General features: G+C 41.1%; 1 protein-coding gene and 1 pseudogene across 6 annotated transcripts in view; both read left to right on the top strand.

The window, feature by feature from the left end:
• Fbxw7 (F-box and WD repeat domain containing 7) overlaps nt 1-14379 on the top strand; it is a 163436-nt gene that overhangs the window by 27781 nt on the left and 121276 nt on the right. The window lies entirely within an intron of this gene.
• Nucleotides 11450-14379, top strand: LOC116094430 (annotated as a pseudogene). The gene has a single exon (XR_004120109.1). The product of XR_004120109.1 is annotated as a DDB1- and CUL4-associated factor 4 pseudogene (transcript).

Here is a 14379-nt window from a genome sequence, read left to right on the forward strand (position 1 = left end):
TTTTCACAAGTATATATGTATATGTATAGAGGTCTCAAGTTTAGAACAAATATTTAAGTTACACATTATATTCCAGTTGACTTGTATTGTGGAAAGATTGTTAACAGATCTCAAATGTTTAATATTTTGATTTTGAGTAGATTATCATCTACTCACCAGCTCTCAACAATGACATGGAGACTATTTATTTATTTATGAAAGCTTAGGCCTTAGCTTGCTACTTCCCAACTAGCTCATATAATTTAATTAACCTGTTTATTCTAATTCACATTTGCCATGTGGCTCGTTACCTCTCACTAAGTCTGGGTATGTCTGATTTCCTCAGTGCCTGACTGGTGAAACCCACACCTCTCGATTCTTCCCATAGTTACTATCTCTGCCTGGAAGTTCCACCTTTCCTCTCCTGTCTCAGCTATAGGCTGTCAGCTCTTTATTAAACCAATCAGAATGTGGTGGAGAAGAATGTTTACAAAATCCTCAGGCAGGTGATGATCCAATAAAAATACCAATGCCAGAGTCCAGCCAGTCCTCAGCTCTGCCAGTACATTTGAATAATACAAAGGCAGCCTTTACACAGTGCACAGAAAGATGATCCCAATGTAGATACCTTTTTTTTTTTTTTTAAAAGCTTGCCTCTTCTGTCATGTACTTTTAAATTTTAAAGCTAGAGGTAGATATGTCTGGAGTAGTTACCACACCAGCTTTTCTTTCTCTTCTTTGATTAAGTCCAGCAGTAAGTTCTTCATGTCTGATGATCACAGGAATAAGGAGTACTTCTGCTGGCGTTTATCCCATTGACTGTTATGATCTTCACAATACATGGTGATGTCTAGAGGCTTGCTTTAAAGTCAGAGGACTAGCCCATGAAAAAAAGGAGGAAGAGACACTTGAGCAACCACATAAGCTTTTCTTTTGAGAGAATTCATCCATTAGTTTGTTTGCGTAATGAATTCTGTGACAGTAATTTTAGGACCACTGGTCCTGAAGAGAGAGTTTTGTGATTAAGTTGAAGAAACACCATATACTGTAATTATAGCCTATTAAAATCCACAGTGCATATTAATATGCTAAGGGTTCTGAGCCACCTCTTGAAAAAAGAAACTTGCCAAAGTTTGCTTATCCTTTAAATATCTTGGACAATGGAATTCTTTCATTTAAGCTTGTCTGGCCTGTGATAAATGCTGCCCTCTAGAGGCATAAATTCACTGGCTCTTCAATCTGAGCACCTTAATACTTAGTGAGTAGTAAGTAGCTCTTAAACACCAAGTGCACAAGAATGGAGAGGCCTAGCAGAAAAAGACTGTCTGATTTAATTTTAAGAAAATGTATGTTCTAAATTGGATTTATTATGTTTACTACAATCATCTTTGTAATCAGGTCTCTCTTTGGTGGCACTTGGGATAGAATCTAGGACCTTGCATGTGCTCTGTGGGCCCTCTGCTATTCACTGTACTACACCTGCACCTGAATAACATTCTTTTTTTTTTTTTTAAGATTTATTTATTTTATGTGTATGAGTACACTGTAGCTGTACAGATGGCCGTGAGCCATCATTTGACTGCTGGGAATTAAACTTGCTCCAGCCCCACTCGCTCCAACTCTGCTCGCTCCAGTGTAATACACTGTAGCTGTCTTCAGATGCACCAGAAGAGAGCGTCAGATCTCATTATGGGTGGTTGTGAGCCACCATGTGGTTGCTGGAATCTGAACTCAGGACCTTCGGAAGAGCAATCAGTGCTCTTATCCGCTGAGCCATCTCACCAGCCTGAATAACATTGTTTTAATAGAAGAAATTGTTGCTGTTTAATTTTTATTACATTTTAATTTTGTGAACATGTACATAGGGTTCAGAGAATAACTTCCAAGAATCAGTTCTTGCCTCCTCCTGGAGATCAAATTCAGGTAGTCAGGCTTGTCATCAAGCACCTTGACCTGCTGAACTATCTTGTGGCTTGAATATAGGGAATTGTTGACACATAAGTTTTCAGGTTTTTCTCTGTCCGTCTGTGTGTGTGTGTGTATGTATTTCCTTTAAAGTCAAGCTTTCACCAGTGAACCCACTATGTAGTCCAGACTGGCTTTAAACTCCTGATGAACCTTCTGCCTCATCCCACCACACCCATCTTTGTCTACTTTATTGAAGACCTGATACAATCTTGCTTAAGAGAGTGAGCAATCTTTCCCACAGTCCTTAGGTTTCCAGACCTATAACTGGAGCCAAGATTATTATGTCCTATGACACCCTCGTCTAGTTAGATTGGGAAGAAGAGAATTGTGTAGAGTGTATTTTTTAAGACTTGCAAAACTTTATAAATATGTAGAACTTGTTTCTAAAAATGGGAGGGGAGGAAAAGGGGGGGACAGCCACGTATGCATAGACAACATGCTTTTTGTATTTTTGCTGAATGAGTTAATGTGATTTTCTTACAGAGATTCTAGATTCAGTGTTTTAGTTCAAATAGTTCTAATTGTTTGCCCTTTTGATTTTGGTATTGCTGAATACTAACTGAAACTCATGGTACAGTTTGATGGAAGTGAAGAAGTTAAAAGAAAACAGGGTTGATGAAGTCCATTTATCACGTTGACCATTCAGCTATCTTCCTGACTTTGCAGAAAATTCCACTAATGATCCTGAACACACTGCATTTACCTAGGTGGGAATAAAAACCTTCGTGGCACAGTGACTGCTGCTGTGAGTGTCTTTTCTGTCTTTGGGGGAAGGGCTGGTGGGATTCTGGATACTCTCAGTTCCGTAAAAAAGATAGGCATCATTCCATAAGGAAACATGCTAAGTGTGATGGTCAAAGAAACACTGGCATGAATTCTCCTGGCCGTGGCTGTAAAATGGTAGATTCCTAGATCTCAAGTAGAAAGGCAGCCCATTAGAATCTGTTAAGTTCTGTTCCACGCCCCACCCTCCTCATACTGGGGATTGAACCTAGGCTAGGCCTTTGAGCATGATAGACAAGTAGCCCTGCTATTTGTAGTTTGTATTTCAAGATAGTATCTAAGTTACATAGGGTTGCCTTGAGTTTGTGATCCTTTCTTTGGCTTCTGGGTGTCTGAGGTATAGGCCTCTGTTAGAGGGATGGCTAAGTTCCTTCTTACATTCTTGTGTGTTAGTACATTTTCCTGCATTCTTTTCATTCCTACTCCCCTTTTACAATTTAGTCTGTAGGTTATACAAAAACCAGGAAATGGTCATCACTTAGAGTTTCTGCTATTGGAGCTGCTGTAGCAGCTGATGGGACTGGATCTTACTTTCCTGTGAGGAGCAGAGGATTTATTTTATACAAGTCTTAGAATCTGTCATCTTGAGGGTCTTGTTTGGGGTTTATTGTTGAGAATAATTGTATATGTTGGGTCATGTCTTTGATTGTTTATTTCAGATAGCTTGTTGGTATTGGGATACTTGCATGCTAGGCTATAATACGTAGAATCCTTTGCAATAAGATGCAGGCATGCAGTCTAGGCACTGTGCATCACATGGATGGATAAGATACAAATCCCAAAGAGAAATGCAAGGTAACAGCTCTTGATTGGACTGGCTGCTTCATGTGGTATGAGGCATGAGACCCTCAGCTTGTGGGGCTGCAGTGGCAGAGGGACCACTGAGCTTTTGTGGTACTAGAGTGCTGTTATGGGAATCATTTGATTGACTTTGCTGTTTCCCTGGCTGTACAGCCTGTGAGCTGATGCTTTATCTCTCTGAGGAGAATCCTTTGAGTCACCTATATGTTTTAACAAGTTCTTTTTTGCAACTTAGATCCCTGGTTTTATAGATTTTTGTAAGTATTTTATTTTTCTAAGACCTAAAAATTGCCAAGCACTTCATTCACAGTTTTCTTTCCCCAGAGGTTTACATTTTTGCCACCACTTTTCTTGCCTGGTGTATATTTTGCACCTTTGAATTGTTTTGGTGTTTGTCCTTCACCTTCTCAGCTTCAGTTCCACTGTAGTTAGGACAACTTTGCTCTGGCTGGCTCTTTTTTTTCTGAATGCCATCCGCAGTTGTCTAGGTGTGAAGTGCTGCTTTTTCTTTCTGTATGCATCTTAGCAGCACACTTAGTGATAAGCTCCCTGTGAGCTGGTAACAGGTCTCTTGCTTTACCAGGCAGAATGCACTGTTTAGATTCAAGGTCACCTGAAAAAATCCCCGTGAGGCCAGGCTGAGCGAGCTGAGATAACAAGCTAGTTAGACTTGTTTCACCTTAGCACTCTGCCCAGGACGTCCAGTTTCCTTCTTCCTTGCTGAGGCTCAGCTCTGCTCTCATTAGGAGGTCATGGCCTTGCCATCTGAAGTACTGTCTTTGTAAGGGCTTATGAGTTTTGCCTTGACAAAAGCCTCTGTTTATCTCCAAGTTCCTTTCATTGTATCTTTCAGCAAGCTTACTATTTTAAATACCATTAAAATTCTGTATAAATAATGAAATAAATCAAACACACTGTAGAAATTTAGAAGGTACTAAAACATACACCTTTTGTGCCTAATTCAGGGTTAAGGAGAAGTTAACCTTTGGCCTCCTGTGCATCCCTCACCAAGTGCTCTGAACCAGTGATCCTCCTGCAGTAGCTTCCTGACTTGTAGGAGCTTTTCTTCATTTGAAATTCTTTCCTTCTCAGCTGTTCTCCTTTGTTACTGCCTGTCACTTTGTTGTACCTGGTGTCCTAAGGTCCTTTGGCCATGCCACTCTTATTTTTGTATGTCTGAGATATACATAAAATGATCTGAACAGTTTTATGTCCTGTTGCTTTCTAGCTGCATTCCAGTTGTCATTAAAAACCTTAGTTCATTTCTGAAAGCCTCTGTTAAGTAAGAGTCAGTTTTGCTGAGAGATAACTGGGTTTTGTCTTTTGGCAAGTTGTGCTATAATGCTTGCACATGGTATGATAATCAAGTGTGTGAGTTGATCTGAGATAGGCACCAGAAAGTAGGGATCAGAGGGTCTAGGTTCAGGTATTGCTTTGGGGTTCAAAAGTTACAGCTTGGTACCTTCCACCATGTTTCTCTTAATTTTATCTAGCCTCCAGTTGGCCTGTTTGAGTTCGATGTAAAATTTATTTATTGCTTTAATTTCTAGTGAAGTTGAACATCTTTAATCACTCTGGTTTCCAGTTCTTTGAATCTTCTTTGTTTGCTTTACATTTATTTTCTGTATTTTCGCTTTATATTGATTTCTGGCACTTACTTTTTATAATTTGTACATTAGTGTTTTAGGAAATAAGCATTGCAGATACTTTTCTAATCTTTCTTACACTCAGTTCTGTTAGTGTTTTAATTTGTTGCTTGATGCTTGAATGTATAGTTGATGTTGAATGTCAGCCTAATAGATTGAGCTAAGCCTAGGACCTTAGTAATGAGCACTTCTGGGTGTTTCCAGAGTGGATTAATTGAGGGTAGAGCTGCCTTGACTGTGGGCTGTCCCAGTCAGAGACTGAGAGGCAGATAATGTGAATGTGGGAACGAAAAAAAGGTGTACACAGCTGTAATCCCAGTACTCCAGAGGCCAAGAGTTAAAGGCGCCTTTGGCCTACACAGCAGAGCCCTGTTTCCAAAACCAGGGTCTGAGAATATACTGAGTGCTAGAGTGTTAGCATAGGCCCTGGGTTAGATCTCTAGAACTGTAGCTCATCCCACTACAGCAAGAAGTGGGCGGAAACCCGAGGGTGGAGGTGCTATGGGAAGTCTGTTGGCATAGACAGACATCCTGTTTTTCTGTTTCCTGACCACTGTGATATGACACCATGATAAGAGCTTCTCTCTTCTGTCACATCCTCCTGCCATGGTGGATTACAACTCCAAGTCAAAGGGAATCCCTCTTTAAAATGATTTCTGCCATGTACTTGTAGCAGTGGGAAAAGCCTGGCTAAGACAGTGAGTTTATTTTCATTGTTTCTATTCTCTGGACTGACTTGGTTTGTCTTCCTTCACGTCAGCCTCACACTGTTAAATGGGAACAATTCTAATGTGTCTTTGATATCTAATAAAGTGAATCTTCTCTGAAACTTTCAAGTCAGCTTATCAAGTTTCAAACATCCTTCCAAAATAATCTAATAACAAGCAATTCCCAATGACTATTGGAATTGTGATTGGAATCTCACTGAATTTATAGTTTTCAGTGTGGTAACAGTCATCTATTCCCTTATGTACTTTTTAATATTTTCTGGTACAGATGATGGCTTTCATAGACATCAGCTTTAGATTTAGTCTTGTTCTGGATGGCCCAGAACTTGCTATATAGACCAACCAGGCTGGGCCTCAACCCACCTGCATTTGCCTCCAAAGTCCTGAAGTTTATAGGTGTTGCCACCATACTCCATGGACCCATTCCACCTCCCAATTTTTTGTCTCCGCCCCCTTAATTCAAAAAATAGGTTCTTTTGAATGTCCTCTGTTGATAAGCCTATAATTAGCAAATGCTGGTTAACGCTTCCCAAGCCATTTTTCTTGTATTAACAACATTGCAGCCCTTCCTTGTTCTTGGTTATTTTTATACTAGTGTGTAGAAAAGAAGTAGATTTGAATTTTAAGAACCAAAATGTCTTAACTACAGTCCTTATAAAGGTTAAATATCTAGTTCCAGCTAGCAACCCCTTATAGGACTCCTTGTTCCTTTGCAATCTAGTTAGCTACTGATATGTGAAGATTACTTTCATGTTGGCTCAAAGATTAATTTATAAGAATGGCTTTGATATATATGTGTATATATGTGTATATATATATACACACACACAAACATACATACATATACATACATATATGCTTTCTTAATGGGGCTTCTGAGGGAGGCTATTCAGAACTGGAAATATAATCAATATTTAATATATTTCTGTAACTGAAACTACTCTGTTTGGGTTCTTATGGTAACCTGAATCCTTGGTGTTTGAGGTGTCTTATACTTTCTTATAACATGGCTTAAGAGAGTAACTTGGATAAACCCCTTTATACTTAATGCTGTTTCCTTCATAAGTACAAGCATCATCACACCTTACCATCTAAATGACTACTAGAATTAAATAATGCCCAGAAGGCATTCAGAAGCATCTAATCCCCGGGATCAGCCCTCTGTGGGCTGCCACCCACTGCCTTTCTGGAGCTTTCTTTAGATTCTAAAAGATACTGGTATAACTGCATTTCTAGTCCTATAGTAACTCTTCTTGGCCTAATACTGCATGGATGACTAGCTAGAGTTCTCGGTTTTACTTCCTGTAATTTTTTTTTCTCCTCCTCTGCAGCCTATTCTGGCTGGCATGAAAATTATGTTAATGATTGTTACACCTAGCTAATTACTTGTGTCCTTCAAGGAAGCCAGGTTAGTTATTGCCACTGTAGCTACTGTACTTTTCTGTGTATTAGCTTGCTCTGTTTCCCTTTCCTCTTGTTAACTTGTTTTCTTCATTTTTATACCACTTAAATGCTGCAGTAGAAAGCACCCCTAAGGGTGCACATATACACATGTGTATATATGTACACATATATAAACTTTAGATTATAAGTGTATAAGTGTGTATATTTTTAAGTTTAAGGTTATAAAAACTGTGATAAATTCATGGGCATCAGCCCAGTTAGATGTTGGCGTAGCTTGGCTGCCTGATGCAGGGCTTCTGCTGTTGACTGCTTCCCTCGGCCCTAGTACCTACCATGCAGTCATTCGGTCTCTGTAGGCTCCCACAGTGTCTCTTTCTGCAGAAGACTTTGTTCTTGCTTTCCAGGGAAGACAGGACCCTGTGGTGTTCTTTAGTATCTTCCTTCTTGCTGGGATAGGCTCCCTTCCTCTTCATCGCGGGCATGTTCTGCCACTCTGCGTCATTCTTCACTGTTAAGCCAAAGTTAAAGTTATTTTCACTTAGCTTTTTTCTTCAATTTAGTTATTAAAAAAATTGAATTTGCTTGATTCTTGGCTCTAGACTATTCTCTCCTGATTTTTTTTCTCTCTCCAGGCATTCTCAATGTCTTGATTTTCTACTCTACACTAACCTGTCTGTGTTCCAGATCTATTTTATGATTCCATGCAGCTATCTTAGAAGTAGCTCAAACAAAACAAGTCTACATCTGAATTAGCAATTCCCACTCACATAATTTGACCTTTAGCCTAACTTCTCAGCCTATTCTCATGGGGCTTCTCTCTCTTCTTTTACTCCCTCCCTCCCTCCCTCCCTCCCTCCCTCCCTCCCTCCTTCCTTCCTTCCCTCCTTCCCCTCTCCTTCCCTCTCTCTCTCTTTCTCTCTCTCTCTCTCTCTCTTTCTTTCTTTCTTTCTTTCTTTTTTTCTTTCTTTTTCCTTCCTTCCTTCCTTCCTTCCTTCCTTCCTTCCTTCCTTCCTTCCTTCCTTTCTTTCTTTCTTACAATTATTCTGGTCTTATGCTCTAAATGTACTATGTTTTTAATATAGAAAAAGATACTCATGTCAGTCATTAGGGAGATGAAAGTTTAGCCTGCAAGATAACCATCAAAAATAGCCAGAAGGACTAAAATTCCAAGGACTCATAACAGAGATTTCCTTAGGAAGATACCCAGGACCCTCTTAGATGATACCTCTAGCAGCCTCTTATATGTTGAAACACGTACTACTGGACATTGTCCTCCTGTGTATTCCAAAGAGAAATGTAAACACTCATTCATAAGGAGCTCTTTGAAAGGAAGACGTACTAGATTTATTCAGAATAGCTGACAACTGGAAACAACCCAAACATCTTTCAGTAGCTAATGGCTGGAGTTTCCTGCAAGGAAGCTACTCATTAATAAAAAGGAACTCCCAGTGTAAAAAGAGACATAGATGAATAGCACAGACACACTCAGCAGAAGAAGCTAGATACAGAATTCTATAATTTCACTTATATTAAGTTTTAGATAAGACAGAGCTACTCTATGGTAAAAAGTAAAAATAGTGACCATTGACTGCCTTTGGGTTTAAAGACTGCTGATGGTGGATAGTTGACCGGATAGGTTTGCTAAAGTGATATAAGTGTTCAGTGTCAGACTGGTATGTGTGTGCACATATGTGTTACAGGGTATATTTATTTGTTGAACAGTTAAGATATGTGTGTATTTCCTAGTATGGATGATTTATCTAGTGATTGTAAAAATAGTTGCATGGCTGGGAATGGGAGGTAAAGATGCTTGAAATTTCCCCATAAAAATTTGAAGGTCAAATGTTATGAAATATAAACAACAAATACCTGTGCATGGTTTATATTCTTCAATAAAAATAACCTTATTAATATAATAAATTCCTTTCTCTTAGGATTCTATACTGATTCCTTATTCTTCAGTTGCTTTTTGCTCTATTTTCTTGAGGCAGAGGTTCACTGTGCAGCCCAGCGTGGCTTTGAAGTTAAAGTCTTTCTGCTTTGGCATCTTAATAAGCACTGGAATACAGGTGTGTTCCAACCTGCCCACCCTTTTCTTTGCTTTAAACATCTGAATGTTTGTTGAAAGGTCATTCTCATGAGGCAAAGCTGTTCTTGATTTAGAACATTCAGTAGGGTGTGCCCTTTCATAGTTTATCAGAATTATGGTTTGGAGTTAAAATGACCCTTGCAGGTTCATGTTTTGAATTCTTGTTCCCAAGCTGGTGCTATATGAGAAATGGGCCTATGGAGGTTAGTCACTAGAAGTGGTCTTGAAGGTTACAGCCTGGACTCTGGTTCTGGGACTTTGTACTTCCTTGTCTGTTGTAATGTGAGGAATCTGGCACAGGCTTCTGCCAACAGGAACTCCTCTACGCCCTTCCTGCAGCTGTGCATGGAGATCTCCACCCTTCCTGCAGCAGTGCATGCAGACCATTTAAATTGTGCATCTCAGTAGGTCCTTCCTTATGTTGTTTCTGTCAGGTGCTTTGTCAGAGTGATGAGACAAATGGTTAATACAGTTAACAACTCTCTTCAGAAGACTTAAGTTTGGAGAGGGCAGAGCTGTTCTAGTATTGTTACTACTCAGGCTTTTTACATCCTCGTGAGGTGAGCAGTACTTGAGAAAAGCAAGGAAGGAACACATATCTGTGTGTGCATGTACGTATATGTGTACATGTGTGTGGAGGCCAGAGCTTGACCTTTGGCATGGTTTCTCAGGACAGCCATTTAACTAGTTTTTGATAAGGGTCTCTCACTGGGACTTTCGGCTTGCTAGTTTGGGAAGTCTGCTTCAGATCCTCTGCCTATTGCCTCCTGAGCCCCGGGACATACAAAGTCCAGCTTTTTATGTAAGCTCTGGGGGTTGAACTTGGGTCCTTATGCTTACCAGACAAGCACTTACAGACTAAGCTATCTCCTAAGCCTGGGGACACTTGTCTCCTGATTTCAGAGACTTTCGTTGATTATTATGGTGAGAAGGGTATGGCCCAGCACAGCATGTCACATCATGACAGCCTGGAAGTACATAGAAGGAGATGCAAGAGGGTCAAGGGCAAGTTATAGCCCCAAGTTCACACTCCAGTGATTTATTTATTCCAGTAGACCCCGCCTCCTACTCATTATCACCTCCCAGCAATACAGTCAAGAGATGAATCCATCAGGGCATTCATACATTGATTAGGTCAGAGCCCTCAGAATCCAGACACTTCTGAAAGTCTGTCAGCAGACAACCAAGCCCCTAATACATTAGACCGGGATGGGAGGGGAGGGGAGGCATTACATACTCAAACTACAATGTTTTCATGCTGGGGTATATAGCTCTCTTCCCCCACAAACCCTATCTTACCTATAGTTCTCATTTGTTATTGTCACTTAACAAAACACCACAGGCAATACAGTAATGGTGATAACCAGGAATAGCTCCAGATCTGCTCTATGATTACCTTCATTCAAAATACAGTTCAGGCTGGAGATGGCTCAGTGGTTCAGAGCACTTGCTGCTCTTCAAGTAGATACGAATTTGGTTCCTGGCACTCATATCAGGCAGCTCACTGCAGTCTATAACTCCAGTTCCAAGGGCTACAATGCTCTCTTTTAGCCTTTGTGGGCACTTGCATAGTGATGCATGTAACCTATATACACTTGCACATAATTGGAAAAACAAAACAGTTCTGCCGCTTAACTTTGCCAGATCGTTACTTTTTATCTATGAAATGTGAATACTAACAGTTTCTGTCTTATGGGACATATTATTTCTTAAAGAGACATGCAAAGTTCCCAATTTTAAGTGTTCGTTATGTATTGAACAAATGTTGGCAGAACTAGCCATTTTGTTCCTTTTAAAATTTTTTCTCATGTAATATATTTTGATCATATTCTTTCCTTTGAGATGCTTGCCACCTCACTTCATGTTCTCTCACTTTCTCTGTCTCTCAAAAACAAAAAGCAAATGAACAAATGAAATCCAGTAAGAGAAAAAACAAATGACAAAGCAAACAAAAAGCATAGGATTGCCCCAAATCCAAACCAAAACCCTAAATCAACCTGTCTGTTTTGTGTTGGCCAACTACTCCTGGGCTTGGGCACATATCAGCTGTATCTTCTTGGTTAGGGGTGGGGCTTTGCCACTTCCTCTTCTCTTTGCTACAGTTTTGTCTGGGTCCAACCTTTTGAGAGCATTGTGCATGCTGTTAAGTCTTTGAACTCATATATGTATTGGCCTTGTTGTTTTGACAGATGCTGTTTCCTCGGAGTCACCCACTGCCTCTGGCTCTTTCCACCTTCTCTTACACATTGGTCCTGAAGCCTGATTTCCAATCCATCTGTGTTGACTGTGGATTCCTTAGAGAGCTGTTTTGGGGATCAGCTAGGAAACTGGTCTCTAAAAGGGGTGACTGAATGGGGTAGCAGAGAAGAAGTAGGATTTTAAACAGTTTTAACGTATGTAGTCCAGTGGCAGTTATATTTTGCAATAATCACTTTTATATAGTTATTTTTATAATCATTCTTCCCAGTAGAATGCTTTGCCATAAGAATAACTCTGTACACCTTCCTCATAGCCATTTGTGACCTCTATCATGCAGTCTCTGTGAACTTGAGGATTCTAGGAAGCACATGTAAATGCCTTTATACCGTGGTTGTTTCTGTAAGAATGGCTTATTGCCGTGTGGCATGTTTTCAAGGTTAATCCATGTGATAGCATGTTGTCACTCTGATTTACAACCTCACTCCTTGTGTTGGAGAAGACACCTTCCCAGTGGATGTGAAAATGTGTCCATAGAGTTTTCCCAAGAAAGATGATAGTAAATTTATTAAAAATAGCTAACATCTAGAGACTGGTATGGCTAGGTTAGTTGGACAGATTGACTGTAGCTGGTTTGTGTAAGAATATTGATGAGGTAGTTGTGTGTGGCAGATGGAATTCCTGAGGAAATAATAGAGTAGGAGAGAGCCTTTGGAAAAATAGGAGCACCAACCAAGCCAGTACCATGGACATTCATAGTAAGATTATAGGAAGATAACCATGATCAGATTTATATATTCTGAATGCTGGGCTGGCAAGATGGTTCAACAGGGGAAGATACCTGCTGGCAAGCCTGGTGACCTTTGACCTCTGCAACCCATTGTGTTAGAACAGAACCAGCTTCTGAGAGTTGTTCTCTGACCTGTACATGCTTGCCATTGTGTGCCTCTAACAATATAATAAAGTAAAATACCCATTTTTTTTATTGAATCTAAAAGTAGCATTGTCTTAAATCCTTGAAGAATTGAAGTTACCTGATAGTGTAATCATTTCATGTTTTAATTGATTCTTATCTTGTAGTAGCAAGCATTTTAGAAAATGCTAAGTTTAAATAAGTAGTCTATACTATCTATATATAGTCATATTGGTCATGAATTGCATTTAAAAATCCAGTCTTCGTGTTCTTCATGTACCAGTGGTGCCTCAGTTCCCAGGTCTTTCTGCATTCTGAAGGTATTGGAAGTGGAGCCTTTCGGGCTGGAGAGATAGATGGCCCGGTACTTACAGAGTAGCACGTTTGCTCTTGCAGAGGGTCAGAGGTCTATTGTAGCACCCACACTGAGGGGCTCACAGCTTCTTGTAATTCCAGCTCCAGGTGCATTCCATAACGTAACTCTGGCCTCTCAGGGTACCTGCACTTGTGTATGAGTGCATATGTGTATGTTGCATGTGTGCACACACACACACATACATAAATAAACACACAACAATTTTTTAAAATCTTAAAAGAAAAGGAGGCTTTAGTCCTATGGGCTGCCACAACACGGAACATGGGGGTCTTTCCGGATCTTCGCACGCCTCTGGGAACTCCAGCCCAGAAGTGTTGTAGCTGAGAGCAGCGTCTGTCTGCGCAGGGACGGAAATGGATAGGAACATCTGGAAGAGTAGGAGAAGACGTGGGCGAAGCCACCATCAGGGCCCTGCCCTTGGGCAGTGTGATTCCAGTGAGAGGTACACCACAGGGTCATCTCAGAGCTCACAAGATTCTGGCCACCATGATGTTGAGTCCCCTTCAACCTCGTCCAGCAGAACTGGAGAGTCTTCAGTGCCAGATCTTCCAGGTTTTTACTTTGACCCTGAAAAGAACCGATACTTCCGTTTGCTCCCGGGTCACAACAACTGCAACCCCCTCACAAAGGAGGGCATCCAGCACAAGGAGATGGAGAGCAGGAGGCTGCAGCTGCTGCAGCAAGAGGACACACAGAAAAAGAAAATTACCAGAGTGGGATTTAATGCATCTTCCATCCTACGAAAAAACCAGCTGTGTTTCCTCAACTTCTCCAGTTATTGCCGTTTATCCCATGAGCTGCGTGTGAGCTGCATGGAGAGGAAAAAGGTAGAGATTCAGAGCTCAGACCCTTCTGCTCTGGCGAGTGACCGGTTTAACTTCATCCTGGCAGATACTACCAGTGACCGCCTCTTCACTGTGAATGATGTCAAAATCGGCGGCTCCAAGTACGGCATCATCAACCTGCAGGGTCTGAAGGCCCCCACGTTTGAGGTGCACATGCACGAAAACCTGTACTTTACCAACAGGAAGGTGAACTCTGTGTGCTGGGCCTCACTTAATCACTTGGACTCCCACATACTGCTGTGCCTCATGGGCCTTGCAGAGACGCCAGGTTGTGCCACCTTGCTCCCTGCATCACTGTTTGTCAGCAGTCACCAAGGTACAGACCAGCCTGGCATGCTCTGCAGTTTCCGGATCCCCGGGGCCTGGTCCTGTGCCTGGTCCTTGAACGTCCAGGCAAATAACTGCTTCAGTACAGGTTTGTCTCGGAGGGTCCTGTTGACCAATGTGGTGACAGGACACCGGCAGTCATACGGGACCAACAGTGATGTCTTGGCCCAGCAGTTTGCAGTCAAGACTCCTTTGCTGTTTATTGGCTGTCATTCTGGGGAGATCTTTGCCTTTGACCTGCGTTCTCCAAGTCAAGCCAAGGGCTGGAAGGCTACCCAGATTTTCCATGACTCAGCAGTGACCTCTGTGCAGGTCTTCAAGGAG

The sequence above is a fragment of the Mastomys coucha genome, unplaced genomic scaffold, assembly GCF_008632895.1.
Source record: "Mastomys coucha isolate ucsf_1 unplaced genomic scaffold, UCSF_Mcou_1 pScaffold16, whole genome shotgun sequence".
Lineage (NCBI taxonomy): Eukaryota > Metazoa > Chordata > Mammalia > Rodentia > Muridae > Mastomys > Mastomys coucha.